Source organism: Dermacentor silvarum, chromosome 8 (assembly GCF_013339745.2).
Source record: "Dermacentor silvarum isolate Dsil-2018 chromosome 8, BIME_Dsil_1.4, whole genome shotgun sequence".
Lineage (NCBI taxonomy): Eukaryota > Metazoa > Arthropoda > Arachnida > Ixodida > Ixodidae > Dermacentor > Dermacentor silvarum.
Window position 1 is genome coordinate 32,698,634 of NC_051161.1, and position 25,913 is coordinate 32,724,546.

The 25,913-nt window shown below is 46.4% G+C and overlaps 1 protein-coding gene across 1 annotated transcript in view; it reads left to right on the plus strand.

Moving 5' to 3' along the window:
- Positions 1–9,248: 9,248 nt before the first annotated feature.
- The window catches only part of LOC119460983 (uncharacterized), a 108,685-nt gene continuing 92,020 nt past the window's right edge, over positions 9,249–25,913 (plus strand). The window contains exon 1 of the mRNA XM_037722148.2: positions 9,249–9,296. The gene's annotated coding sequence lies outside the window, so the exon portion shown is untranslated. The remainder of the gene's footprint in view (positions 9,297–25,913) is intronic.

The window sequence follows — 25,913 nt, forward strand, 5'->3', positions numbered from 1 at the left end:
CGGTACAAGTAACAGCGTTTCTCCCGTCCATGTAATACACGACGAAAGGCACTTCCTCCCCTTCGAAAGTGATGAGAGCCGAGTGGGTAGCATCGATAGCATTCTCGCATACAGGACTGAATGTCCTGGCGCGTAGAGTCCTTCCGTCAGAGTCCTTACGGAGGTTCCAGGGGTTATGCCGTGGATGACACATTTGCCCGAGTTGTCAGGCGTTGCTACGTATGCGGTGACTGCGTATTCTTTCTCCCCAAGTTGTAGTGATTTGATTACGATTAGCTTGATCGCGTAATCTCTGTCAGGTAAGCGCAATCGAGGACGGCAAATAATTAGATGGCGTGATAAAATTAGAAAATTAGCAGGCATAAGATGCGGTCAGCTAACGTAAGAAAGGGGTGGTTGGAGTTCGCAGAGATATGCCTCGTCCTGCAGTGGACATAAAAATTAGAATGATGATGATGATGATGATGCAGCTGATAAAATGACTAACTGTACTTCGTATAGCTGCCTGATCACTTGCTATCGCAATCGATGCTGGAAATGGTGATGTAATTGGCTGTGGAGTCCTATAAGGGACGACTGAAAGATTGGGGTTACAATGAAATAAACTTTAATTTTCGAGACAGTGTTCCCGAGCGTTTGAGCTGTGGATCACTCTAGGTGGGAGGGTCCCTCATTCCAGGAATCCTCTGGCCGCGATAGCAACCCGGGTTCTGGCGAAAAGACGTCGTTGGTCGTCCAGGGCCGGGGTGGAGATCTTGGCCTCCCACGTCTCGGCGAGGAGGTTCACGTCTGCGGTCGTTCTATGATTGGTAACGGTGTCTTCGGGGCGCCACGGGCACTCGAGTAGCAAATGAGCCAGAGTGTCTGGCACGACGCAGATCGCGCAGTTGTAGGTGTGTAGTGTCGGGTGGATGCGATGCATGAGGATCCCATGGGTGTACGTGTGCCTCTGCAGTCTTCGGAATGCGGTGCTTTCCTCTTTGGTCAGTTTTGGGTGAGGAGGCGGGTACACCCTGCGTCCCAGTCGGTGGTGTTGGGGGTACAAAGCTACGAAAAAAAAATAACATAACGAAAAGAACGCAGCACCCGGTACTAATGTAGCCTTTTGTATGGATAGCTTTAATTGTTTGATATTTTGTCGGCCACGAACAATAGGTGTTAAAGGCCAGTACAGCGCATGCAGCATAAAAATAGAACACGCACGCTCTGGCGGTACGTGAACCCTCTACATTTCAATGGGGATTCACCGTGGCTCAGTTCACTGCTCGCGTTCTGCTGCTGAGTTCGCGATGTCGAGAGTTCGATTCCCGACCCCGGGAGCTGTATTTCAATCGGCCCGAAAGGCAATAACGCTCGCGTACTTAAATTTAGATGCACGTTAACCAACCCCATGCAGGTGGTCAAAATTAATTCTGAGGCCTCCGTGGCGTCTCTAATAACCACCGTGTTTGTTTGGCACGTTAAACCCTATAAATCAATTAATCAATGACCTACATTTTAGGCGAATCATCTCGACCGCACGTGATCGTATTTATTGGAGCCAAAAATTCTCACTGAATGGCGGAGCTTCATTTTTGTTAGAAACTACAGACTCGATATCTTAAGTCGCGGATTTCCTTTTAGTACACATTAAAGTATTTCCGTTTTTGTCTCTATAACCACACTAAGCACGTGGTAATGAGAAATTCCCAAGATTGAGATTGACTGCAACACATTAACCTTTTCAGAACTGCTGACAAGGCCGCATTCTTCGACGTTAACCTTTCGAGACGACGGGCCACATGACTAATTTGCACAGGCGCGCTCACTTCACGAGCCAGAAGCAATTTGGAATTCATAATTGCGCTGTCAAGGCCCGGAAATTCAATCACGTCCGTGTCCAGAGCGTAGCACATGAAATGCCTTTCTTTGAACAGACGCCTCTTTGCGGCCTTCGTTAATTTGTGATTCCCGAATTTTTTTTTCCCGCCATTGTTCTCACGAGTCTCTGTGCCCACGCGGCTTCTCAAGTATTTGCACTCTATGACCTTTGTCGGCAGTCGAACATGAAAAGGTCCGTGATGTACGTCGCTTCTCCTTTACTTCGAGTTACTGAAAATTTGAATGTTTGCACAGGAAATTGCGAGCCAGCGGTGGCGAAGAATTAAACTTTTTTTTCTGTTCAAGCTCGAAAGATTGAGTAATTACAAAAAAAAAAAGATTGTTGCGTGAGCGTTGCTTGCTTGAGCCGCGCACCATCAGAATTGGAGGACGCTTAAGCTTCGCCTTTAAGAGTGGAACGCGATAGTATTCAAAGATACCTGGCTGCTGCCTATCAGGCTTTTTTCTCGTATATTCCAATTACAGTCCGACGCTATCATGTCTGTAGGTTGTAGCTAAGTCGTACTTTACAATTTTTCTGACGGATTTTACTTTGAGAAATTCAATTTTTGTTCACTAACTCTTGCGCCACGCGGAGGGGCTGTGTGGTCGGAGTGGTTCGGCATGAATTTCTCCGCCACGGATGCCACTGATGCCGATGCTTACACCGAAGCCGACGCTGACACCGACGCCGGATTTTCTGCGACACGGGGCCCGTTCCCTATTATTCCCTAATTTTTTCCCTATTATTCGCGTTAGAATAATAGGGAAAAAATACATTCAGTGGGCCGCCGGCATATTGTCGTGCTTGGCCCCACGCGGCAGTAAACAAAGAGCGCTCGCGTGAGCCCTGGGCTCCTAGGTTAGAGCCGCGCGCTCTTCAGATATCATCTCTATCCTGGGACACTGCAGTCGTAGAGTTCCCTACAAAAATTACTTTAGGGAACGCTGGGCTCTGATGTCTACGGGAGCGGCAAGTATGTGGTGGCTCAGCCAAGGGCTCAGCCAGCATAGAGAGATAGGCAAGGATAGCAAATCAGATGCACGTCCGGTTTGCTACCCTTCATTGGGGAAGAGGAGATATAGAGACGAAAATACAGAGCACTGTACGTGCGCGTACAGCTGAAGGGGCGCACCGAGTCTACAAACGATCGAAAAAACCTGTCGACTTCCAAGTGCTTTAGCAACGCCTTTGCCAACATGGAAAGGACGGTTATACTGCACATGGATTTGCCTAAATTTCGTCCTTGAAACGGCGTTATAACACTTGCGAATTTCTTAGCGTCGGCGATATGTTGCGTTCTAAGTGCAACGATTCGCAATGAATATGCACGTGCGTATAAACTGATTCTCTTCGTACGTTTAGAAAAAAGTGTCATTGCTGCAAAATTTATAAAGATTAAGATTAGTAAATTTATAACTATTGTATAAGCAATTGACATGTATAATCGCGTAAGCATATTTGTATGTATGCCATGTAAAATGCATTTTAACTTTTTTTTTAAACTACCGTTATGCCGACGAGGGTGTTGGGTGGTCAGTTCCTCTCAAGCTGTTTGATCAGCTTCTTGCCTGATCTTTCTCAACGTTGTTCAAAATGATTCCAATTCAATTCAGTTGAATTGAATTCCGGCCGTTTCACGCCACGTGAAACGGCCGACACGAAAGCACCTAACGAAAGTTAGGTGCTTAGGATCACTATATCATTTAATCAACAAGGCTAGCGCCAAATACCAACACATCTTATTCTGGGAAGGCGAACCACTTATAGCCGCAGTCATCACGTGAAATTAACCTTGCACTCACAACAGAATCTTTCTTACGACTCCTGCTGTCGACGTGTGTTCTTTCGTGCGCGTTTCTTGTTCATGCTGCAGTAACCACGAGTGTCGCGACGCAGTACATTTGCATAAAACAACGCGTGTATAAACGCCTAAACATAATGCATTTTAAGTACAGCACTTGGTCACAAAATACAACCGTAACATAAAAAAGAGAAAAGAAATAAATTTTGCGCGTGACAGTCGCGTTCTGACCCCATATTGTGCAGCTAACTCAGTTGAGAAGATAACAAGATGCGTTTTCCCCCTCTGGGCTTAGCCTCAACTCTTGACGGCTGTGCAGCCCCATCTGTGGGCGCACTACAAGAAGCTTCGCGGGAAAAATAAACATAATTTAAACTCCGGAAGCAAAGTGACAGCGCAGCAGCGACTGGTCTCCGACCTCCTCCAAGAAATCTCGACGTAATGAAACCGGCGTGTCCGCTGTTTGTGTTGAATGTGCTCTTGTTTCACGAGCGCCGTGTTCGTGCGTGCTTTTTTTTGTTGTTGTTATTTGGTGGCTGTTTGCGACACACCATTTCTGGTCACGTCGGTGCAATTGCTTTCGTGCGGCCGGTGAACCGGTGTAGAACGTTGTGACGCTCTTTGTCTAGAGTCACTGCGCGCACATTTCTCCTATAGTGGCTGCTCTTTTTCCGCGTTCTGTTCTCTGTCGCCGGTGTAAGGCTGAGAGAATCGTACGGTTGACGTCCTAAATGTGATCGCTGGTCCCTGGAGCTTCCTGGGCTTTCTTGTCGGCGTTCTCATTGTTGAGTGTCGTGCGAGAGCCTAGACCCAAGTGTCCCTCACGGCCACGCTCTCAGAAATAACAAAGAAACAAAGATCTCCTTTCTGCAACTCTACAAGGACACTTGGTATATACCATAGAGTTTCTGGCAATACTACCTAGAGGGAAATCTGGCGCCACCGTCTGTGGGTGTTTTCTAACGGGCGCTGTGCTGTCATGAGAATGACGGCATATGTGTCTACGAGGCTTGTGTTGGCTGGTGTTGTACGAGGCTTCGTCTAAAACGTGGATATGGCTACACATGTAATGCATTCTTATTATAACATCTTCATAAAAGGTTTTCATTCATCCGTATTACATCTTTCAGTGAAGTTTACTCACCTGCAGTGCATAATGAAACGAAGAAAAACAAGAACAAACGACAAACTGTTCCGAAGCGAGCGCGAATCTTAGCGTCTGTTCTCCAATTTTAGCGGACCGCTGATATACTTTTTACTTTTGATTTAATTTTACGTGCAATCACAAGTCCTCATAATTAAACAAAACACGTTTTTGTGTAAAAATAAAATTAAAACAGCTTTTTTACGTGCTGTTTTAGCAGGAAATGAATCATTGTGACAGACGGAACGCTGCTAGCCAGGCGCGTCCTCAAGGTGTCCTGGCTCTCCAAAAACAAGAACGGTGCCAATCCGAAGTCACCATATACCGGCATTCCCACGCAGACAGCAGCGCAGCAGCGCCAGATTTCCCTCTAGGTAATATAGAGAGAAACTCTAGGGTATACACGCTTACAGTACGGGTGCCGCTAGAAGGCACGCACAAAACAGAGGTAAAAAGAAAAGTGTTGAAAAGCGTTCGATTGTTGCCCGGAAGGGAAGAGGACGTCAAATTAAGCGCGCCGTACGTTCTGCCCTTCATAGCACGTCGCTATTTATAGCCATCGTCGCTAAAGGTTCAACAACGTAATGCGGAGGAGCACTTTAACAAGACCGACAAACAAAATTCAGCTAACGCAAAGAGTTTGGCCGAGGGGGGGGGGGGGGGGGGGGGGGTGCTGCTGTGAACGAGGAGGAAGGACGGCGAACACCGTACGGAAACGATTTAAGCCCCGGGGAGACGGACGATCGCTGCTGCCGCGCCACATCTGAAATTCCAAGGCCGCGCCGATAGGGAAGGGGTGCAGGTGTGTTTTACTGGATCCAATCTGGGCTCTGACATACATTACGCTCGCCGGAGCGAAAGTAAGCTCGCCCAAAAAAGCCCCCCGGGCAGGAAGGTGTTCGCCGCGATGCTGGGTTCTCTTGCGTCGTCCCTGAACCATGCGCCCGTGCGTTGCGCATGCGCAAGTACGCGAGCATTTCCTAACCTGGAAGCCGTAAAGGCTACGCAACTGCAGTCTCAATGCGTGGCGTCGTGTGTCTTTCTTTTTTTTTTATCTTTTCTCTCCGGCCCTACTGTGTGTGACCTGTACTACTGTGTGTGTTCTGCTTTATTCTTTGAGATTTGTCATTTTCCTCTTTCTTTCATCTTTTCTCCCCTTCTTCCTATCTTCCATTCCTATGTTTCTGTCTCCTCCTTTCTGAAGAGTAGGCAGGCGTTGTGCCCCTTCTAGTGGCGGTTGCCAGCCTTGCTCCTCGCTTTCCCCTTTCCTGTTTTTCAAAACAAATGATGATAATAATAACAATTTATGTAGCTTCTTTCCTTCCTTCTTTTTGCCAAGTTGCGTTTAGTTGTCCCAGTGACCGCGGTATCGCGTCACATTTTACCAGCGATTCTGTTCCTTTTGAATTTGACTTCATAGGGCGCAGTTTTGCTCAGTCTTCTCGCTTCGGCTCATAATTATTTATCAAAAGAAAGCATTATTTCCGTTCCTTCTTTTTTCAATGTATGGGAAGGGTTACGCTCGCATCATGTATAGTGCCGGCTACTCTTTTCCTCTTAGCATACGTAGTAACCATGGGACGGCTAAAAAAATTCACCGACGAACACGATACTCCCTAATGCGAAATCTGAGCGCAGCTCTATACGTGTTTTCATTTCGCGATACATTAGCTGGCGCGGACAGTCTATCTCGTGCGGCACGTTGCAAACGAAGCGAAGTGTGGCGTGACTGCCTCGCTAACCGGGAGATCGCGAGAGGCAGCGCGTGGGTGACGCGTGGGCGCGATTCACAGCAGCCGCCGCAGACAGACCTCCGCTCACGCAGCGCTTTGTTCCATATATGGTATCGGTGGCGTCATCGGTGAAGAGACGACGCGCGCTACTCTGGCGCCATCTCGTAGCCATCGTCGCCGCAGAGCGCTTTTCATCTCACGCTTTCACCATACCCTTCTCCTCCGTTGTCCGCCTCATGGTTCCGCTGCACCCTCCTCCTCTTCCACTTTCCTCCTCCTCTCTCTCTCTTCGCTATCGCTGTCTTTAATCTCCCGCTGCGGTCCGCGTTCGCTGTTTCATCCTTCGCTGAGCTCGTTCGCTCGATTACGAGCGACGCCGAGGAACGGGCGCCTAGAGTTCCGCTCTAAAAATGAGTAATAATCAATCAATCAATCAATCGTTTATTTACCGTGCTCAGGAACGACCATGAAGTCTGAGTGCTGGCTCACGCATACACTAAATAATAATAATAACAAATTACCAGCTTACGTGTACACAGAAAGTGTTCATGACACTTTAAGATGTGTTTGTTCCACTAGTGGGATATTTTGTGAAATGAGCATTGGTTGTGTAGATCACTTTATTATGTACCGATATTCCTTTGATGATGTTCTGTGACTTGTAACATATTGCTACTTGTCCCCAAGTAACAAAGAGTGGACCATCTCCTGGTACGAAAGTCTCTTCATTTGATCACGTCGATAAAATAAAGAGTTCAAACAAGCACGCTCTACACCCCAACACACTTGGTTCACGCGTCAACTCCTCCTTTACATAAAAACGAGGATGAAGAAAAATCGTGTTTTGTCGCTTTGGATCTTTGTTCTGTACTAAGAAATGTTGCCGCTCTAGACACCGGGCGCTCAAGCTTTCATCGACAGCTGCGCCAGATCACGTGGCCCAGCGAGCGGAGTGATATGTTGTAGGAACATTGCGCGTTCACGATGCATCTTCCGCATCCTTCATCTCGGGGCAAGCGTTTACAAGTACCGCATATATATAGGGTGATCATTTGTAAGTTTTACGGTATTTAAAAAAATTTCCCTGGTGCAGATAACACAATCCTAGTCATTCAGCTGGATTGTTCAGAGAGGCGCGGATATTACTTTCACGAGAAATCGAAACACATATTCAGCTAATTAAAAAAATCACTAATCAACTTCTCAATTGATTACTTTACTGCACATACTGCAATTTACGAATTGTAACCGGGGAGTTTTTGAGGCGTATCTACTTGGAATGGATTTCGAGAATGACACCAGTTTGGAGATATGCGCCATCAAACTCGCCGTAAGAATGCACTGTTGTTCCACTTACTTCTTTAACTAAACGCTCTTTTATGCACTGAAGCACAAAAGTAGCTAGAACGCACATGTATTTCGTCCCGCGCTTTGGGAAATAATATCTCCAAACTGGTGTCCTCCTGAAAATTCATTGCAAGTGGAGACGTCTTGCAAGCTCACCGGCTACAGTTCGTAAATTGCAATATATCCAGTGAAGTAATAAGAAGTTAATTAGGGAATTGCTGTTAATTAGTTAAATATGTGTTTCGGTTTCTCGTGCTAGTTATGTCCGCCTCTTCGAATAATCCAACTCAAGGGCAAGAATTGTGCTATCTTCCACAGGCGATATTTAAAAAGGCATGCGCTCTCGGTGTTTTGTTTCATGACATTTGTTTGTGGGCTGTCGTTCTCAAAATTCCGAGGAATAACTTTGTGAAGAATTTAAGATCAGGTATGGGCAACTTTAGTGATAGAATGGTGTGGCAATATAACCCGTATATACCGCATGTCATATAGCAAGGCGATGCATACACATAACCTAAATATATATGGCATTTTTCTTCGGTAATGGACAATGCGGGACAACACCGAGAAAACCCCCACCTCATCCCAAGCTCACCAAAGGACAAGAAGTCACCTGGAGCCGACTCCAAACGCACTCCTTTCCCAGCCCACAAATATACGCACACTTTTACCCTGACGTGACAGACCCACACTGCTCATTATGTGGTTCCATAGCCTCCCTAAATCATATTCTCTGGGACTGCAGAGAAGATCCCCCCCCCCCCCCTCCCGCCAGATCTCCTGGCCGCTCCCTCGCCATAAGCGTGGGAAACGATACTTATGAACCCGAACCTGGAGGTTCAACTTCAGGCCATCAAAAGAGCTGAGGAGGTGGCTGTGAGGCATCACCTAGTAGCCACCCCTCACTAAGCCAAATTAGCAAAATAAAGTTGTTTCCTCCTCCTCCGACACCGGATTTTCTGCAATACGGGGACCGTAATGCTCTCGCGTTAAAATTCGGTACGGCTTAAAAATGATCACCCCGTCTAGTACACGCATGCATGCCGTATGCGTTCGAGCGATGCCGTGGATCTGGCAAGAACTTCGCTTATAAAGTTCAAGCATCCCGTGAAACTGGCGCGCGTCCGGTGCTGTTCCGAATGTCGTCTCATCTGCAGCACTTGTCGCCTTGTAGCAAGCGGAAACTGGCGACACGCCATCTACATAGCCAGTGTCATCTGCCCATATGAATATGACGCAGTACACCAACAAGTAATGTTGGCCGACTCGGTATGAAACGAGCGACCGCTATAAAGCGCCTCATTATGTCGGTTTGCCTGGTGCTTGTACCGGAACTAACCATTCGTAATCTCCCTTCTTGCAGGATCCTTGGAGACCGGCACTTCAAGCCTGCGATTCAGTGGCAAGGTATGTGTATTTGCAGCGGCTCTTTTACTGCCGTAGTTCAGTGGATTAAATGCGACTGCGTGTGTCGGTGATTCTCTGATTACGATTGTTGTCCACTTCGCTTTGGCATGTAATTAATGGCGTACCAGTTGCTATGTATAACAATAACATTGAAACCAACGTTAGTCTAGGCAGCAACAGCAGCTAAATGCCGTGCCCACACGGGAGAGAGGACATGGGATTACACCTGAGATTGGCTTCTTTCTGTAGCGGAGTTAATTAGGCTGATCAGGATTATAGTGGTAATGATGCGTTGTTATTTGCAAACGAGTGACTGATTAGTCGCTGCTTCGCAGATTGCTCGTGTCAATTTCCTGATATGGCAATTTCTTTGAAAGGAGGACGTACCGTGGTGGACAAAGGAAACGCTAACAATAAATCACAAAGTAGACGATCCTTCGCGAAGGCATGTCGCAGGGCTACTACTTATTCATTCAGCAAATATTCTATAGGCCTTACACTAAGCACACGAACCGAAATAGTGCCTCATTACACAATTTGGCGTAAGCGGGAACAATTGTCTACGACAGTAAATTTTTTTCTTTCTGCGCACAGAGCGGTTTTATGAAGCGATCAGTTATGAATTTTACGCTCAAAACCGACAGCAACGATAGTAATACACATAATGTTGGTGTTGAAGACTGGGTGAATGGTAGCTTCAGGTCCGCCAATGTAAGTCAACACGAGCCTAAAAGCGTGAAGATATTTCATTATCATAAGCAAACACTCTGGTTTCACATTTCATGGTTTCACCTTACTCTTGGAATGAATGCGAAAGACTGTCCCAGTCATACTTTGCTGAATTCTCACACTTTACTGAAGTCCTTTATTACGTGTGAGAGCGTTATGCCGTTGGGTATTTTTTTTTTTTTTTTCATCTTGCTCTGACGATAATGCCGTAAAATAAATCCCCGGCTGGAATTCCTTTCGCAATGTTTTTGAACGAAGCAACTTATCGTAGCTACAAGGAAGACAGTGCAAAGTCCCCAAGCAGCTTCCTTTGGGGTTGGCTTCTGAAAGTACGCGTTTAGACAGAGCTCATATTTCGAAAGTCAGCTTTGAGCGCTCGGGGCGGTTAGAGCCGTGCTTTAAGGTGCAGTTCGCCCCGGCGGTGTCACTCGGGAAAAAAGAAAAAAAAAAGGGGAAACACTCCATTGTGTGACTATCTCTCTCATCTCTCTTTTTTTTTCTCTCTCTCTCTCTTCTTTAATGAACGATTCTTTATGTCAGTGGGAAATTTTCTTGAGAAGAAGGTTTTGCTGTCGCAAGCTTCCCATTTTCGTGTTTAAGCGCGTGTGAAATGCTCAGATTTCGCTATTATAGGCACTCCCCACCGATTTGAAACATCACTTGTACATGAAAAAATAAGGCAAATCTTTGCTACGAGGATTATTCTAAACTCTAAAGTAACAAACTTACAAGTTTATAAGTGGGCAAAGAATAAAATACAAATATTGTGCAAAGTACATCCGATAGAGCATCTGCAGGCGCTACTGCCGAATGTTCGTCTCGCCTGTATACAAGTATTTTATTATTATTTTTTATTATTATTATGAGTAGCCCTAATCTCATCGCATCGCATCTCAATAGTTCATCTTTTGTAGGCCATATATCATAGTGGCGAGCCACCAGCGTCATCCCCCGACGTGATACATCATAGACCACACCGTATACGAACGCCAAAGCTATATTGGCCGGAACTTCGTTCCCCTACATTTACCATAAAAATGATATAGTGCGGCCATTACGAGGCGTGCGAGAAATATACATACTCTGGGAACATGCAGTTATGCATAATTCTTTTTTTTTTAACACGAAAGTATTTTATCCCGGGTTCCACGACTGATTTCCGGCAACCGTTGTGATAGTCGCCATCTAGGAACGGTGAAGCGAAGCACTTCATTGTGACACTAACGAGTGCCGACAGAGAGCGCTTCGGTAGTCACAGCACAGCGGAGGGTCCAACGCAGTGTAGCCACTGATCTCTACATTAGGGATACAGGTCAGTGGGTATGGTATGGTATGATAAACTTTGTTCAAGTCCTGAAGATCAACCCTTAGGATGACGCAGGCGGCTCCCACGTCGGGACAGCAAGGTTTAACCTTACCGCCGTGTCGTGGGCCTTCTGTACGGCCTGTACTTGATCTAAAAGCACTCCACTGTGAAGCACTCGCCGCCACCAGTCTCTTTCCTTGTCGCAGTCTGTGAAAGCCACAGGACATTGCCAAAGCATATGATCCAGAGTAATGATGCCATTACACTTCTCGCAATTCATTGGTACCTCTCTTTCTGGATATAGCTTGTTAATAAAGCTTGGACTAGGATAAGTTCTTGTCTGTGACAATCTCAGAGTCACCGCTTGAGCTCTATTGAGCGTATTGTAGAGCTCAATAGAGCTCTACAATAAGCTAGCAATATTGTAGAGTAGAGCTCTATTGAGTCTCTACTCACGTTTTTCTTTTTCCTATTAATGTCAATGTCGTGAAAACTGGTGACTTTGGGAACATATTTTGTCTGGGAGAAATTGAAAAAAAGAAAAAAAGGGGGGGGGGGGGGGAGTCTTGGGGAGAGAGATGGAACATGTGAAGCTAATGGGTTAATGAGACGAATGACCTCGATTTCTCGGCGAGAAGCTACGTTGTCACTCGTGTTGGGACAGAACAACGGGCTGCGCCCACTTCAACCTTTCCCTCTCTCTTCCTCACCGATACTCGAATATACACATTTCATTAACTCCTTGTTGTTATCCCGGCAGTACTGATGTCCCTTAATTCTTGTTTTCTAATGTGTACCTTCGAGTTGCACGCTCCGATCTCTGCTCAATGTCGATGTTTTTTTTTTGTTTTTTTATTTATGATGTGTCGCTGTAAAGATTATTTCAACTATCGCAACAAATTTCGCACGCATTTGCCGCTGCTCGAACTCACCCGTGTTGTTGACTCGTGCGTGCTTTCTCACATGTTTGTCATCCTCACTTGGGGGCGTCTTGTGCGGTGCGGATTCGTGTTTCTGTGTGCACATTATGTCACGTGTTCATCTTCCTTATCTATGGGCCAGTTCCTCTCCGACCGCATCGCGTCCTCGCGCGCCAGTTCGGAAGTCAGTGTATACTGTTCGGCGCAACTTGTCCTCGCCATCTGTGTCTTCAGCATCCCGGAGAGTGTCTCGGACTGTATGGATGCGGTCGTTTGCTCTCGTACTTCTCTCCAGCTTGAATTCCCGAGACTGCGACGTTTCTTGTATTATTACTTCTTTTTATTACTACTATGTGGAAAGTATTTGTGGAGTCATGAGGATGCGTAGGATGGATAACCGGTGGACAATAAGAGTTGCAGAATGGATACCAAGAGAAGGGAAGCGCAGTCGAGGACGGCAGAAAACTAGGTGGGGTGATGAAGTTAGGAAATTTGCAGGTGCAAGTTGGAATCATCTAGCGCAAGACAGAGGTAATTGGAGATCGCAGGGAGAGGCCTTCGCCCTGCAGTGGACATAGATATGTATGATGATGATGATGATGATGATGATGATGATGATGATGAGTGGAAAGTATAATAGCGGTCGCAATTATAAGACCGTTAACACTAGCTCTCCTACCGTGCGTTTAATTTCTGTCCGACAAAGAAAATCGTAAGGCGCGATTAGTACGTGTTTGTAGGAAGGTATGCAACGCAACTGTAAAAGAAGATATGTAATGCGACTTGCGACAGATGATACACAATACATGCCGCGAAACTTGCGTGCGAGACACATTACTATACGATGTGTGCGTGCAGCATTTCGACAGCTGACACCCTAACAGCGCAGATTAGGACGAAGAGGTGAAAACGAGCTTGACGAGTGCAGGTATAGCCTCATAAAAGCTTTCACGCCAGTCAGCGAAACAACAGTTCGCGCTCGGGTCGGGAAAACTGGGCAAACGATCCCAAGGGTTGACTTTATCCAGGTTTTAGGCATGATAATCAGGCCAACGGGCACAACGGTCGCACAATCAAGAGACTCACCTCGCACGTGGAAGGAGTAATTAGACTAATCTCCAGGGTATCCAACAATAGAGGGGGGCTCAAAGAATACAACCTTCTCAGGATTTACCACGCGTTCCTGATGAGTAATGTAAACTATGTTGCACCTATGCACAAATGGCAAGTTCACGAGAGAACCAAACTAAACACGCTAATTCGCAAGAGTATAAAGAGGGTCCTTGGCCTCCCCATGCGTACTAACACCGAAAGCCTCATGAGCCTAGGTATTCACAACACCCTAGAGGAAGTCATCGAAGCGCAGCAGACGGCGCAGCTTGCTAGACTTTCGTCCACCATCGCGGCGCCAAAAATCCTTGAAGGCATTAACATCAATTCCATTTTTGCGATGGAACGCAACACGCAGCTGCCAAATCACTCTAGATCTTACATTAAGGTTTCTCCGCTGCCGAGGAACGTACATCCTCAACACAATACAGGCAGAAGGTTGGCTATAGGGCCTCTGCACTCCTGAAACTCGCACACGCACACGCATCGGGAGCCTGTTTCGTCGATGCCGCTCAATACAAGCGTTCCGCTAGCAACACCGCTTTGCGGTCGTCTCCGTTGACACAAGGGCCGGGTACTTTCAGCCGCATTAATCATTACCTCGTCGCCCGGTAAGGCAGAACAGCTAGCCCTAGCATTAGCGCTGTTAGATCCAAGCAAAACGGAAGTCTACACAGACTCGAGATCGGCAGCCAGAGCATTCGCATCTGGGGCCGTCTGTAAGGAAGTCGCCAAGATACTCGAAGGAAAAGTACTTGTTCACCACACCATCACCTGGTTCCCGGCCCATGTAGGGTCGACAGTAGGGCGGCTTGTCAACGCCAATGAATTGGCCCATGCTCGGGCGCGAGGTCTCGCTTGCCGCGCCGGGCTATCGGGGGCCGGTGCACCGGGCGGGGCCCGCGACGGGTCTGGTCCGATGGTGGCGGAGACGGAACACCCCCCCCCCCCCCCCCCGCTTTAGGGACATACTCTCCAACTTTAACGAAGTCACAAAGCATTATCAACTTGCTCGCAGGGCATTTCCGTTGCCCCACCGAACCTATCACGGCCTCAATCGGTACACTTAGGTTATTACAAACGCACTCGTATCCCAGCCTCTCGATCTATAGTCGTTTCGCGGAGGACTCCCCTTCGTGTCCCGACTGCGGCGGATACAGCGATTTTAACGATATGCTGTGGGAGTGCCCCTCTTTACAGCACCACATGGGCCAAGGGATCTCGCAAGACACATGTTATTCACTGATCAAGAGTCATGACTGGTTCCATCAACTCCGCGAAACTTGCGCGCGAGACACATTACTATACGATGTGTGCGTGCAGCATTTCGACAGCTGACACCCTAACAGTGCGGATTAGGACGAGGTGAAAACGAGCTTGACGAGGGCAGGTATAGCCTCATAAAAGCTTTTACGCCAGTCAGCGAAACAACAGTTCGTGCTCGCGTCGTGCAAAATAAATTATTATAGCGCAATGCTATTCAGTTTTTTTTTTTTCATTTAAAGTGCACAAAGTGTTTTGACAGATAGCACAATTCTAACCCTTCATCTAAATTACCAGATGAGGTGGCCATTACTTCTACCAGAAATCAAAATGCTTAATTGATTCATTATTGCAGTTAGGCAGTTAACCTTCTAACTTTATTTTTTTTACTTTGCTCGATTTAATAGAGTATTCTAAATAATTTTCTTGAACTAATTACTGTACCTTCGTGTATATACATCATGCAACGCTCAACCGTCGAAGCGGCATTCTGCGTGCGTGCGTGCGTGCGTGCGTGCGTGCGTGCGTGCGTGCGTGCGTGCGTGCGTGCGTGCGTGCGTGCGTGCGTGCGTGCGTGCGTGTGTGTGTGTGTGTGTGTGTGTGTGTGTGTGTGTGTGTGTGTGTGTGTGTGTGTGTGTGTGTGTGTGTGTGTGTGTGTGTGTGTGTGTGTGTGTGTGTGTGTGTGTGTGTGTTCCTTTCCTTCACCCATCTCACTGGTACAGCGTGCCAAGCCTATCGCTATAGACTCACCTCTCTGGACACCATTAAACTTTCTCTCTATATGTGTGCTGAACAGTAACCTGATTAACTGCTCAAGTTCGCACTTTCTATCTGCATGTTTTGAGATGTCAAAGTCGCGACTTCAAAGAAAGGAGGCGCCTTTAGTAAAACATTTTGTCGTTATCTACTTGCTGCTAGGTGTTCACGTTATCCTTTGATCAGATTATTGCTAGGAACGTCAAACACCTTGGCGAACGTTTGTGCGGTGAAGCGGCCTGACATCTGCCCTTTGAGTCCTCGAAGTGTATTGCGTGCGCGAAATGCCACCTGTGACAGGGTAGAGAACTTTGCTGTCATTTCTGACGTCGACGATGGATTACAGCCTTTAGGCCTTGTAGAAGTAGCACTCCGCTCACAGATGTAATTCTATAACGACGTGACATTTCTGAAATGGCTCTGGAAGCAGCGTGAACCCAATTTTGGCTCCTCACTGGACAATCCCCCTTCTATTCTGCTCTTTTATTTGCGTGTGACGACGCACAACGTACCAGTATACGACCGGCATATGTGTCGTACGCCTGACGTATTATTGTAACAATAATTTCTGTCATTATAACGAATCTGCCATTGCGGCAAAAACTGGGTTGTGCAATGACAAAACAGACAAATGATAGGCATTGCTGTCACTGCGACTAGACAATTTACAACGCCGATAAGACATCAGGCTGTACAACTGGTTGTCCAACGGAAATTCCTTTTTGCTGCTTGAAGAATTTCTGTCGTCGTCTTGCCAGACGTTCTGCGAGACACTGGTCTCAAAGACACGTTTTAGTCTTATATGTTGCTTTATGTACGTGCTAAGTGTCGCATGTCCTGTTTATATAATTGCATTTGTCAGTGCATTCACGTGGATTATCATGCCAGCTAAGCGCGCCGACGTGCGAACCTCTCTCTCTCTCTGTCGTTACGGCAGCACGGTGTACCTGTGTACAAGCCGCTATACGGCACAAAATTTCCATTTTCTCTTTCTCAACTGGGCACACTGTGAAATCGCGTAAAATATACGCATATCTGAGCAACGCCAAATGTCTCCGCTCGCGTGATGAAGCCCGATTGACTTCTATAGCTACTGTTGTTGTTGTTTATTAAGTAATGAGCAAATGGGGCCACTGAAGAGCCGGGTATCCCGATCATCAAAGATAAACTCCAGCGACTAAGGAATGTATGGAATAAACCAGAACAAACGAAAAAAGTAGGAGAAGGAAAATAAGAAAAAATAGCGGAGGAACCTATATATAGTATATCACTTGACGCCGGCGTAGCTGCCTATACAGTGTAGTCTAGAGAGCGTTGTCTCAGCGATATTGGTTACTTTCTTCTTTGGTTCGTTTTCAAGCAGATTCGCTGGTGTGCATCTTTTATGCCAGTTGTCCTAGTTAACAGGGAGCAAGCTTTGGGAAGCGAACCTTTGTTGGCGCGCATGAAACGAACTATTTATAGTTAGCAACCTGTTTGGGAAAGCTTGAGCGTTTTTCTTTTTTTGTTCCTAATAATAAGGGGTTCTCAGGAATAGGGAAACTTGAAGTTCTCGACATAGGTCGAACAGGGATGTGTCAGGTTGAAACCAACGTTTCTACGAGTGAAGAGATGCAGAGAGAAAAGGCAGGCAGGTTAACCAGATGAGAGTTTTCGGTTTGCTTCCCTGCACTGGGTTGGGGGAAATAAGGGTTGGAAAGAGGACACAGAGAAAGAGAGAGATTAAAAGAAAAAAAAAAGCAGGAAGGGCGTTTTTTGACGAGGTCATGATAAAGACAAGTGCCCTTGTTGGAAAGTGGACTCCGGTGCACGAGGCTTCCATTGCTCGGCCACTGCTTATTAATTGAACAACTATAGTAGTTAATAATTATTTAACTTTTTAAACCTTTCACTTTATGGTCACAGTGTCAATACAAGGTACAGTGACTATACACTCACAGTATATAATCTGTTTTTGCGTGCAAGTGGTGGGCCGCGGGAGCCTTTTATAGGTACCGCAGGCTCCCTTTGAAGCACGCAAAAAAAAAAAAAAAAAAAGTAGAACGCTACGCTAACGATAACGCGTCGCAAACAAGCGAAAATTATATTTTCAAATGAGCTATACAAATATTGTATTGCAATTGTGGTCATTCGGGTAGACAATCCAATTTCGATAAATACTCACTGCTAATTATTCAATTAATAACAACACAAAAATACTGGAGGCCTTTCCGGAAAGTTGCTATAACAACGAACAATTCGTTTCACACGCATACAAAGCTTCTCTCTCTCTTTTTTTTTTAAGCTTGTTCGGTGCCAGCTAGCGAAATTTATGCAGTGCGATTGCTTGTCAGGAGATATCGGTGGCAAAGATGTGTGTTTATCAAACGCATGCATAGTATAGCTGCATTCGCATGAGCGCGAGCATAGAGGCAGCGTTGCCTTTGCCCGCTGTCGTGAAATATGCAGCTGGTAGCTCGTCGGGGCTGCATCATTTCCCTGGACTGCTTTTTTGTCAAGCAGAATGCTTGATCCTACAGTGTTATAGTGGTGTACGCGGAACGTGAAAGAGACGCACGAAACATGTCGCGAGTGTTGCAGCTTATTCCTAATGCAGATAGCGAGACACTCGTGCCATATTTCGTTGGCGTCATAACTCTTTCATACCGCAACGCTCGAGAGAAATGGGTGTTGGCGGTTTGCGAATGACAGCTTATATAGCGCGGAAGATATGGAAAGTTGGACTTCTAGCTGCATGCGTTGAAAGACTTTGCCTGCCTCGCGACGATCGGTTGCTGATTGTGTCTGTAGTACTGAGTAGAGTTCGGGCAGGTGTTGCTCGCGCTGTGCAGTGCTTGAGCGAAGTCCCGACATTTTGGAGCTAGTTCACAAGATCAAGACGCCTAGGAAATCCATTCCCATCTGAAGAGACCTCTCTTGGCTCTGAACCAACTATGATTGCTTGTTGCAGTCTGCCTTGTAGACGCGAGTCGTGGTCACCTAATCGCAAATTGAGCGTATCGTCGGTAGTTGTTTCACTTACCCGAAATAAACGAGCGTACATTTTCTCCGTCTGCGCGCGCCACCATTAACGGCAGCGTATAGGCCGTACACTACTACTGTTTGATTCAGGCTAATTCGGATTAATTGCGACCACCTGGTGTTCTCTAGCGTACACCCGAAGCTTTGTAAAAGGGCGGTATTTTAATTCGTCGGGATGCGGCCGCCGTGTCCGGGGTTCGAAACCATGGACGAGCTCTGTGCTCAGCTGCAGAACGCTGTGGCTCGCGAGCTCACGCGGCGGACTCGGGTGACGTCGAAACTAAGGTTTCATCATATTGCACGGCTGCTGGAATGAGCGCCCCTTCGACTCTTTGAATATAATTCATTTTAAGGGCAACATTTAAGGCTTCTCCTTTCTTTTTCTTTTGTCATCTACGTTGGTAAACAGCGGATGCTTCTAGTGCATAAATGCGTGAAAAAAAATGCGTGCATTTTTCCTGTGTTCAGTCGCAGTCAGAAAGAAAAAGGGGAAGAAAATTTAAGAACGCCGCTTTCTTAAAGCGAAGCTTTATATGTCTCACTGATTCGTCCGTGAGCGCTGAAAAAGCACTGCAGGAAAGCCGACTTGTACAATGGAACTGTATCTGCGTATCTGCGCACACAGTAGAACAGCGGCGCACAACGTACGTATCGTAGAACACTACAGTTTACATTCGCAGTTGTACCGATAAGAACAGTGGGAAATGCAACGCCACGCTACCCAGACGAACTGTATATATCTGCATTGCATTACGCGCGTCACGCAATGCATTCCCGGCCGTCACCATGGGTAGGCCGCTGTTGCAGCACACGGCAGAAGAAGGAGGCTGCCGTACGCGAACGTATGCGCGAGCGCGATCGTCCCCGTAAGGTCGATCCCGTGTATCGGCAACGGCAGGGCCTCTGACCGTCTACCACAGCGATCACAAGGCAAGTGTACAGTCGTCCGTGAAAGTGTGAGTGTGTGCGTGTAATCAACGGCTACGTGATCTAAAATAAAGGCTATGCAACTTAACGAAATGTGTCTTCGTTCAACTTCAACGTTCAAAAAATACAATCCTAAACAAGCAATCAGATAACGTATGCATCGCATAGGGTCGCTCAGCATTTTTATTTCTTGGGTTCATTGCGTGGTCGTTGGCTTTGGACTTTGATTCAGTTTGCATGGGAGAAAGCTTCGCGTTCAACCATCTTTCTTTAAGAAAGGGGCTTTGATTTTTTTTCTCTCTTTTTTTAGACACGTTTTTAGGCCGGGCTGAAATATCATGTATGTCAGCACACAAGGAAAATTGCATTCACTGAATAACACTGACTTTAGAGAACACTTTCGCGTTGTGCACTTGTTCGGGGCGTAATGAAACTTGCGCACTGTATTGAATGTATTGAATCGATCTTTCTTTCATTTGCTTTTCTTTTTTCTTAAGTAACATTTCTGACGACTCTGTTTAGAATAGTTAAATTTCAGTGGCTACTCTCTGAAAGGCAGTGATCTTGCGTACACCGAGTTAAGAGCTACCTTGCATGATGGCATTGTAGTGCACGTTTGTTTTTCAAGGCCTAGTGCAGACTTTCTGTCTGCTCGTGTGATAGGGAGCTTCAGATCAGATCACTGGGCGCAGCCAACTGGTCACGACCGGTGTCTTCACAAGCTCGAGATCCACACCGAAATAAAATTTTGCATGCCACCTCAACTCAAACGCTGCGACACAAGTTTGGTACGCAAAAAAGACTTGGTGTGGATTTCACACTGCGTTATATGCGCACCACTTCGGTGGTGACAGCAGCCCAGATTGGGAATGCTATCGTGCACCAGTCACTAGCGCCCATATATTTTGCGTCCGCCCAAGCATGCACGCAGGAGATACAGATTTGCGACTCTTTGGCACCCATGAATTCCGGACCAATACCACGAGACTTTATTTTCGGCCCTTGGCCCCACCTAAGGTTTGCTACAGTGGCAGCTACACCGATAGTGAAGGCACTACGATTTTCGCCCAACACAGGACTGGACTCAAAATTTTCTTTTAAGTATGCGGCTGTGTTAACAACCAGCATTCATAACGCCAATATTCCTATAATGATCCTCTATCGCTGCTTCGTTGCCATTTTTTCCTTCCCCAGCGCAGCTTTGCAGGCAAGAGCGCAGCAGCCGACCTCTATGCCTTTGTATAAAAACAGCTCTCTGTCTCTGTGTAAAATTATGGCCCGAGCATAGTAAACATTTAGTTTTGTTTAAACTAGTTTATACGCACCACTCTCATCACCAGCTCTCAAGCAACTTTGGCTGATCTTGCTATACGAAAAACACAGTGATCATACCCATCTATACACTGATGGTTCAACCACCGTGGACAGTTCTGCAAGATCTGTGTGTTTTTTTTTTTTTTCCCTGTGAAAATCTGCGCCTTGAAGTTCAAGACATCACACCAGACGACATCGACAGCCGCAGAGCTTGCTGCTCTTCGTAGCGCACTTATAATTCGTGAGGAACCACCTCAAAAATGGAGTGTTTTCAGTGACTCCAAGACAGCTCTACATTGCTTGCTTTCCGCCTTACGCCGTGAACCCTACGAACAACTAGTCCTCGAAATCCGAGAGCTCCTTCATCGCCTCGTTGAGCAAGGACACGACGTCACCTTTCAGTGGCTCCCTAGCCACTGTGGCGTAATGGGCAACGAATATGCCGATGAAGCTGCTCGATCTGCTCATGAAGACGGTGCGCAGGAACCAATCCCGCTGTCAAGAACAGATGCAGCAGCGAAACTTCGAGTGCTTGCAAACGATGCCACACAATCGTTCTGGAACACACCTAGTTTGCAACACACACGTCTGCATCGACTGGACCCCTGTCTTCGACTTCGACCTCCACCTGGACTATCCCGACCCGAAACAACAGTACTTTGCCGATTGTGGCTTGGCGTCGCATTTGCGAAGTCGTTTGCTTTCCGCATCGGATGGGAGGATAGTGCTGCGTTTGACCACTGCGGTGACGAGGAAACTAACGAACACGTACTTTGTCATTGTCCCGGATACAGCGCACACAGGAAGTCACTTGCGACCGCCCTGACGCGTCTTGACGACCGGCCACTTTCGGAGCAGACAGTCTTAGAACGCCGGCTTGTACAGTTGTCACACAACAAGTCAGTCAAGGCACTCTTGAAGTTTTTGCGTTCGAGTGGACTACCCGACAGACTATAGTTCTCAAGGACGTTTCAAACCTCCTCTATATTTTTTATTCATTTTTTTTCGTGACTGCTTTTTCTCTCTGCTATTCTTTCCGCCTTTCATTTCCCCTTCCCCCAGTGCAGGGTAGCAAACCAGAATCTTTTCACCTCCCTGCCTTTCCCACCCCGTTTCTATCTCTCTCTTTTAACTAGTTTACTGCATCAGATAGAAAGGCAGAAGTGCTATGCGTCAGTGCTTTTTACGAACAGTCATCTGGCGAGATCAGAACTGGGTGCTCGAGCACTTCGCCTACCAGGAAGCCGCCAGATTGTTCACAGTTTGTGCCCGAAATAGTTTTTGCGGTGGCCTAAATTGCGCAGCGCCAGATGTGTGCCGTGTGCACAATGGAAGGGATCCGAAGAGAACGCCGCCCCGATTCATCAACTTCGAGCGCAACTCCTCGAAGCTGCGGCTGGAAATTTGTATCGACCGATTCCTTTTCGGGAGCTGCCGCGAAGTGTTGCCCCAGCCCTGCGTGTCGCCTGACTCATTAATCCTTCTTCCTTTGATTTATTTTCTTTACTTTTTCTAGACATCTCACTGTTGAAGCATAATTTGCAGAGGGTTACGTATAACGGGGAGATGTTCTTACGTGCATTAATCGTCGCCCAAAGACTTAAAAAAAAATATTAGCTTCCGATTGTCTTTGAATGTTTGCCTTGTGCTGTTCCTTATAGTGGTCTGTATGAAATGACGACTGAACTAGCTCTGTCATGTGTAATATCTAGCAATGAAAGATACCATAGCGCCACGTTGATGCAAGAAAAAGTATGTTCGCTGTGATTGTTGTCGACTATAATTTTTTGTCGACTATAATTGTCGACTATAATCACTGGCAGCCTGCTTAGGTTACTCAATAAATATTTTTTGTCGCCTACAAGATCAAATAATTGTTCGCAAAGCGTTTAGTAGTTTTCTCTCTCTCTTTCTTTGTTATATGTCGGTGGCTTGGGCTAGCGTATTATATTCATCTCCTCAGCTCTCGGTCCTCATCGCTCATGAAGTTTATATTCCGTGCCTCAAATTTGACTATACATTTTATTACACTTCACAGGGGATTCAAGGGGTTAGGAAATTGAAAAAGTGCGATATACTCTGAAGCGAAGACTAAGGGAGAATTTAACCTTCTTAGCTGATCCGCGATTCGTAATAAAAAAAAATATGTGTTTGGCACATGGCCAGCGATGTTGTTACAAAGCAGAGCGCTTGTCGCTTTAAGGATATTCATGGGAACGAGCAAGATTTTGGAGTTTATGTTGTGTAACCGGGTCGGAGCTCAATGTTTCGTATGTGTTAAATACAGCTGATAATAGATGTGCCGTGTGCGTTGAAGTTTACCGTATGCAGTTGCGCGTAGTTATGTATATATTAATAATATTTATGAAACTAGCAGGGTACAGCTTGCTGTTTGCCGGTCTGTAGCGGGAAGCAGGGCAGACCACACACACGAACGGCATAACACGTTTTACTCACATATGAAGAGCTGCCGCACAGCCGGTTACACAACAACAGCAACAACAACCGTTGGAGGCGCGCAGGTTTTCTACTTTTACGGGCACACGCCGGCGGTACTCATGGGCAGACTTAGATAAAGGACAGCGAGCCGAGTGCACGAGGCGTCCACGAGGCAGAGCCCTACAAACTTTATCTACTTGTACATTTATGTAGTTTCTTGCAGTTGTATGTAGTTTCTTTTCATCTAGTCACGTGTAGTTAAGTGCAGTTGCGTTGGTCCACCAACATTTGAAACTGTGTACGTCAGTGGGTCTCTCGGCGTTATTTCTTTCACTCGTATGGGAAACTCTCAGTGTCTGTGCGAGATAGAGCGTGTGGGGAGGCTTTGTAATGAATCCTGGAGAGCTCTTGCCTGACGGCATGCCTAGCATGCACGCTCTACTCCACATGGTAATGAAGAGAAATGGTACGATACGCGCAGGGCGAGCACGACATAGACACACAACATACGTAAAACACATCACAACACGGAACGCGCTGACTAATTAATGTATCTCATTAAGATCAGTGACTCTCAAGAAGGTTAACGGCGTCTTCGTTGTGCGGGATGCGCAGGCAGTGCTAGTCCGTGGGCCAATTACGTTTCGCAACTCAAACCATGATAGTCCTCTCTCGTAGATTCTGTGCATTAGACATCAGACATTCGGGCGGTCCTTTCTAATGTAGTCTGTGAAAGCAGATTAACTGGGGCTGCGTCTTCCCGTAAGTTGCACGCTGGGCACAGTGACAGTCCCGTTTAATTTTAAACTGCAAATATCCGGCATCGCCAAGTCTGTTTGTATATATTGCCTGCTAGAGGTCTGGCGCTATATCCCTCGAACTCATTTTGTGCGGAACTTTGTTCCTGCTTTTGAACTTCACCGATCGTTTTCAGCGTTTCCCTCGATATTGTTTTTGTTTGTTTGTTCAATGACAAGGAGTAGACGGCGCCAGCTGCTTTTTCATATTCGCATGATAGAAAAAATCAGAAGTAAAGAAAAACATGACTACATAACACCGTAGCTGAGATTTGCAGCAAGAGTGTGGTGCGATCGCATCGAAATCAGCTTCCGTCTATGTTGCGGATAAGTAATGGTTTGTCTTGTAATAAGTGATAAGCGTCAGAGTAGATTGGATATTTTCAAGTTTGGATATGGTTAAACTGATTAGTAGGCTGGTTGTTTTTGAGGTTTCGTTGCGTGAAATAAGCTTACTTCATTACATCACGTTTTCATTTGTTTTATTTTCGCTTTACTTTCCAAATATCACATTTCGCGGGCGCACGACGTTACACAATGTTTTAAGGTTTAGCAAAAACAGATAGTGCATACGCATTACCTCTCAGACCGCGCTCATTTTTTGAAACGCGTCTGTGGTCTAAGTAAACGCGCTCTTCATCAGATGTAAGCGTACTGTTCTCCGAAGGCGCTCTTCAAAACGAATATCTCGCGGCCAGCGTTCAGTTTATCGTAGGATTAAGTGACATGACTCTACATGTAGCGTGGTGTACGTATATAGTGTAAAGTTTTGGTAATGATATTTCTGGGTTGTTAAACATTATGCAGGTGCAGTTTCCGTGCGAGCTAACATCCGCTTAAAATTTCGAATATCGCTTCATTAGTAGTGAGTACTGAAGCTTTGTTTCCAATTGCAATATAGGATGACAACGAAAGTCCAAGCGTTTTCTGCTCCATGATCCGGGGCGCTGTCATGTTTCCACTTCCCCATAAGGTTGCAAGCAGTATGTGTATTTAGGGACTGCAGTTAGTAACACAACACACACACTCTTTCTTCCACTAGAAGATTACAGAAGTTTATATTTTATCACGGACACCAGCTCCGCAGCGAACGATCGCCATTGAGCCGACCACTTGTGGCGAGACGTATTAGGACACCGCGCGTGGCTATTTTCGGGCCAGGTTGCCTCGGCAACCAAGAAAACGCAGTCCCTGCGCGGGTGGAAAAATGACCTCACGTGGTCTTCTCGCTTCTTGTTAACGTAGCTTTTTTTTTTTTTTTTTTTTTTGGGGGGGGGGGGGGGAGGGAGGGGGCAATCCACACTTGACCGGCTCTGGTTTACTTTATTATTTTTCCCTCTCTATATTCTGGGTTATGTTTCAGGCGCTGCTAAAAACTAACTGTTCCTCGGTTAACTCTTTGTGTACATAACGCGACTCGCAAGAATTTTTACGTCACGTTCGGCTCGGTATAACTGAAGTAAATAAATTTTATAAATATACATCTGATAAGCTGTTGCACCTGTACCGGACACGTAAATATACGCTGTATGGACTAGTCGAGATTTTCGTGACTTCAGTATTCCGGGAACTGTTTTCATTTCTACAGATACTGGTGTACACCACACACAGCGTAGTGTGCCAAGTAGTTTGTTGATCAAGTAAAATATCTGTCCAAATTGTGTCCCAACTTTCAGGTACTTCAAGGACAGATCGTCGCTTTGCCAACTCCGTCCCCTCGTGTGTATTACTGTAAACTCTCTACGGGAGCTGGTGTGCGAGGCTGACTTGACTGGCAGGTTTTGAGGACATTTTCAAGCGAAGCTTTCTTTGACTACCATCCCGGGTTTCGCGTGGCTTCTGCTGCTGTCTGCTCTTGAGTCGACCGGTGTTGCGGCGGACATATTTGTGGACCTATATTTAAGTCCTGCAGTGGACACATATATAGGCCGATGATGATGGTGGTGATGATGATGATGCATAGGTTATATGTACGCGAATGGAAGCCAACGGCAAGCGGGCTGATATAACCCACGTATATAATGACGGAGAAAGT